Consider the following 6,000-nt stretch of genomic DNA (forward strand, 5'->3'; position numbering starts at 1 on the left):
AGGAATTATATAATATAACAATAATGAAAAATAACTTAATTAAACTAACTTACTTTATAAATAAAATTACAAGATTATAGGATTTATAATCATTAAATTAAAAGTGAACTAAATGAAATTATACTATTTGTGATAAAGCAATTGTATTACTGAATGGTAATAAGTAAAACAATAACTTGCAATAAAACTAAATGATTAGGAATTTGTTTTAAACAATAAAATATAATATAAATTTATTTAAATTAACTAAATAATAAGTTTTAATTAAATTAAAGATGGATGAAAGAAAATTATAATAATTAAACTAATTATAGATTAAATACTTTAAAGTAATAATAAAGATTTTAATTAAAACTTGGAATTTAACAAAATTCGTAACAGTACTGTTCTTATACGTACGCGTTTCACTTGTCTATATACGCATTCCGCGTATGTTTTGGGACTACGCGTTTTGTGTAAAGTTATACACGATCCGCGTAAGTTTTATCCGATGTGACAAAACAGTAGTATTTAACTGAAGGAGATTAATTTAAATTTTTAGTTTTCTGAATACTAATACTAATACGTAAAAATAATAATAATTATTATTTGCAATATATAAATGGGAGTGTTCACTTAAATGTTTCACCTCTAGATCCATGGATTGTTTTGAATTTAAGCCCTATTAAAATGTTTTAATATACAACTTTATATTTTCTTTCGAATATATAAAGTTACGACTAACTAAATTAAATCTAATTTTCATTTGATCTTATTTAGATAGTTTACTATTCTCAAGTATTTAAATTGAGACCTAACCCAGTTTTAACTTTCGCCAAAACCCAAATCATAACGGTTTCCCTTTTTACAATTTCACTATTATATAATTAATGATATTACCCAAACTACCGAACTTTATTTCTAAATTAGTGTTAATAACTTATTAATAAGTTCGTCTAAATCATTTTTAATGTTAAAGCTTAATTTATATAAATAAAAATAACTTTCGTTATTTGAATCTAATAAATTAAGTGACAATGGTTAAATATCTAAATACATAATAATGGTTCTTTTAATTAGGCTCAATGTTAAAAATACTTTAAGTTACATTTTAATATTTACAAATGATAACAATCCATTTCACTAGGGCTCTACATTTAAGTAAACACTATGGAAACTTAGCTACTCATTATACTAGGGTAAACATAAAAATATAAGTATACAAACATAATAATAACGATAAAAATTGATAACGATAATTTTAATAGAATAAACTTACGAAAATCTTCACTTTCATTAACTTCAAATGGTAGAAAATTACAATAACAACACCCTTGCACTCGAACAATAATACTCTTAATCACGAACAATACACCCTTAATATTGAAACTATCCTAATTCTTCTACTTAAAATGAATACGGGATGATACTAGAAGTAATAGGTACGAAAAAAAAAATGAAATAAAAGCAGCTGAATTGGTGAATTTGATGTGTGTTCTGTAGTGACCCGAACTTTTCCATGTTTATATATATTAATTGAGATTGATATTTACATGATTAAATGTTTCCAACATGTTAAGCAATCAAACTTGTTAAGACTTGATTAATTGAAATATGTTTCATATAGACAATTGACCACCCAAGTTGACCGGCGATTCACGAACGTTAAAACTTGTAAAAACGACATGACGATATATATATGGGTATACATATGGTTAACATGAGATTATGATAAGTAAGTATCTCCATAAGTATATTAACAATGAGTTATATACATATAAACAAGACTACTAACTTAAGGATTTCGAAACGAGACATATATGTAACGATTATCGTTGTAACGACATTTAAATGTATATATATATATATCATATTAAGATATATTAATATATCATAATATCATGATAATATAATAATTTAACATCTCATTAGATATAATAAATAATGGGTTAACAACATTAATTGAGATCGTTAACTTAAAGGTTTCAAAACAACACTTACATGTAACGACTAACGATGAATTAACGACTCAGTTAAAATGTATATACATGTAGTGTATTTAGATGTATTAAAATACTTTTGGAAGACTTCAAGACATATATCAAAACACTCATACTTAACGAAAATGGTTACAGTTACTTTTCCATTCTTTTCTTTCATCAAGAATTTTAGTCGTATTCTTACCCGTATTATACACAGCTTCAAAACGTACTTACTATGAGTATATACCAATAGGAACTAGCATGGGATTCCACTCTTGATTATGTCATGTATGACTAATCAATTTTAACTTCTACCATGAGCTAGTCAACTAACTAGAACTCCTTTTAACCCCACTCACCACTCACCAATTACCACTCATCATTCACTCCATTTCACTTCCAATTCTCTTTCTAATTCTCTCTCAACACACACACACACACTATTATGAACGTATTTTTCCAGTAGTTAATCATCATCTTCATCAAAAATCACTTCAAGAATCAAGCTATAATCATCATAGGAAGAACACTTCAAGAACACTTCAAAAATCCCTTCAAGTTTACTAATTTACTTCCAAGCTTTCTAATCCATTCCAAGTATTCATTTAAGATCAAGAAACCTTTGTTATATACAGTAGGTTATCTTTCTTATTCAAGGTAATATTCATATTCAAACTTTGATTCAATTTCTATAACTATAAACTATCTTAATTCGAGTAAAAATCTTACTTGAACTTGTTTTTGTGTCATGATCCTACTTCAAGAACTTTCAAGCCATCCAAGATCCTTTGAAGCTAGATCATTTCTTGTCACTTCCAGTAGGTTTACCTACTAAACTTGAGGTATTAATGATGTTCATAACATCATTCGATTCATATATATAAAACTATCTTATTCGAAGGTTTAAACTCGTAATCACTAGAACATAGTTTAGTTAATTCTAAACTTGTTCGCAAACAAAAATTAATCCTTCTAACTTGACTTTTAAAATTAACTACACACATGTTCTATATCTATATGATATGCTAACTTAATGATTTAAAACCTGGAAACACGAAAAACACCGTAAAACCGGATTTACGCCGTCGTAGTAACACCGCGGGCTGTTTTGGGTTAGTTAATTAAAAACTATGATAAACTTTGATTTAAAAGTTGTCATTCAGAGAAAATGATTTTTATTATGAACATGAAACTATATCCAAAAATTATGGTTAAACTCAAAGTGGAAGTATGTTTTCTAAAATGGTCATCTAGTAGACGTCGTTCTTTCGACTGAAATGACTACCTTTACAAAAACGACTTGTAACTTATTTTTCCGACTATAAACCTATACTTTTTCTGTTTAGATTCATAAAATAGAGTTCAATATGAAACCATAGCAATTTGATTCACTCAAAACGGATTTAAAATGAAGAAGTTATGGGTAAAACAAGATTGGATAATTTTTCTCATTTTAGCTACGTGAAAATTGGTAACAAATCTATTCCAACCATAACTTAATCAACTTGTATTGTATATTATATAATCTTGAGATACCATAGACACGTATACAATGTTTCGACCTATCATGTCGACACATCTATATATATTTCGGAACAACCATAGACACTCTATATGTGAATGTTGGAGTTAGCTATACAGGGTTGAGGTTGATTCCAAAATATATATAGTTTGAGTTGTGATCAATACTGAGATACGTATACACTGGGTCGTGGATTGATTCAAGATAATATTTATCGATTTATTTCTGTATATCTAACTGTGGACAACTAGTTGTAGGTTACTAACGAGGACAGCTGACTTAATAAACTTAAAACATCAAAATATATTAAAAGTGTTGTAAATATATTTTAAACATACTTTGATATATATGTATATATTGTTATAGGTTCTTGAATCAACCAGTGGCCAAGTCTTACTTCCCGACGAAGTAAAAATATGTGAAAGTGAGTTATAGTCCCACTTTTAAAATCTAATATTTTTGGGATGAGAATACATGCAGGTTTTATAAATGATTTACAAAATAGACACAAGTACGTGAAACTACATTCTATGGTTGAATTATCGAAATCGAATATGCCCCTTTTTATTAAGTCTGGTAATCTAAGAATTAGGGAACAGACACCCTAATTGATGCGAATCCTAAAGATAGATCTATTGGGCCTAACAAACCCCATCCAAAGTACCGGATGCTTTAGTACTTCGAAATTTATATCATATCTGAAGGGTGTCCCGGAATGATGGGGATATTCTTATATATATGCATCTTGTTAATGTCGGTTACCAGGTGTTCACCATATGAATGATTTTTATCTCTATGTATGGGATGTGTATTGAAATATGAAATCTTGTGGTCTATTGTTACGATTTGATACATATAGGTTAAACCTATAACTCACCAACATTTTTGTTGACGTTTAAAGCATGTTTATTCTCGGGTGAATACTAAGAGCTTTCGCTGTTGCATACTAAAATAAGGACAAGATTTGGAGTCCATGTTTGTATGATATTGTGTAAAAACTGCATTCAAGAAACTGATTTCGATGTAACATATTTGTATTGTAAACCATTATGTAATGGTCGTGTGTAAACAGGATATTTTAGATTATCATTATTTGATAATCTACGTAAAGCTTTTTAAACCTTTATTTATGAAATAAAGGTTATGGTTTGTTTTAAAAATGAATGCAGTCTTTGAAAAACGTCTCATATAGAGGTCAAAACCTCGCAACGAAATCAATTAATATGGAACGTTTTTAATCAATAAGAACGGGACATTTCAGTTGGTATCAGAGCGTTGGTCTTAGAGAACCAGAAAATTTGCATTAGTGTGTCTTATCGAGTTTGTTAGGATGCATTAGTGAGTCTGGACTTCGACCGTATTTTCTTTAAAAATGATTGCTTAACATTTTTGTTGAAAACTATATATTTTTAACATATGAATATTATGTGATATATTAATCTCTTAACGTGTTTGATATTATGTGATAGATGTCTACCTCTAGAATAAGTCCCATTGACTCACCTAATAATAATGAAGAGTCAAATGTAAATTGAAATGATTCGTGGACTGATTCACAAGTTCCCGAAGAGGAACCGGAAGAAGAGTCGGAACCGGAAGAAGAATCGGAATCGGAAGAAGAATCGGAACCGGAAGAAGAAATAGAACCGGTGGGGGAAGTAATAAAACGGTTAAGTAAAAGAGAATCCTCAACCAACCGACCAAAGTTAATTATGGTCATTGGTGTTTCCGCCAAGGAAGCAAAATATTGGGAGGATTACCAATTCTCCGATGAATCGGATTCCTACGAGAATTCCGATGATGTTATAGAAATTACCCCAACTGAATTTAAAAAGGCAAAAGAAAATAATAAGGGAAAGGGCATAAAAATAGAGAAATCTAATTCCAACCCCGATGAACTTTATATGTATCGTCAACCCCCGAAGTCCTTAAGTTGTAACAATGACCCGGGAACCTCTAAACCACCAGGTTTTTCTAAACCAATGTGGACAACGACGGCTCGTATTAGGGGAACATCATATATCCCTAGAAACTTGGCAAAACGAACCAAAACCGAACAAGAAGAAACGAGCGAGTCGGAATAAGATAGTTGTATTCGTGTGGTGTAATATATGTAATATAGTGTGCTTATGCTTTATGATATATGTAAAGATTGCTTGTATTAATAAGTATTTTTTTTATGAATCTAACTCTTGTCTATTTTACAGTATAATAACACAAAATGGATAGACAACCCAATATTTTAAGAGACCTACCCGGAGACATGATTGATGAAATCTTGTCTAGAGTCGGTCAGAATTCCTCGGCACAACTATTTAAGGCGAGATCAGTTTGTAAGACATTCGAAGAACGTTCCAAGAATGCCTTGGTTTATAAAAGGCTTTCGTTCGAAAGATGGGGGATATCACATTGGGAAATCCATAAGTTACGATGTGTTTACTTTGACGCATATATTGCGGGGAACCCAAATGCTATTTTACGCAACGGGTTAAGAAATTATTTTGACTCAGTATATCC

Source organism: Rutidosis leptorrhynchoides, chromosome 7 (genome assembly GCF_046630445.1).
Source record: "Rutidosis leptorrhynchoides isolate AG116_Rl617_1_P2 chromosome 7, CSIRO_AGI_Rlap_v1, whole genome shotgun sequence".
Taxonomy (NCBI): domain Eukaryota; kingdom Viridiplantae; phylum Streptophyta; class Magnoliopsida; order Asterales; family Asteraceae; genus Rutidosis; species Rutidosis leptorrhynchoides.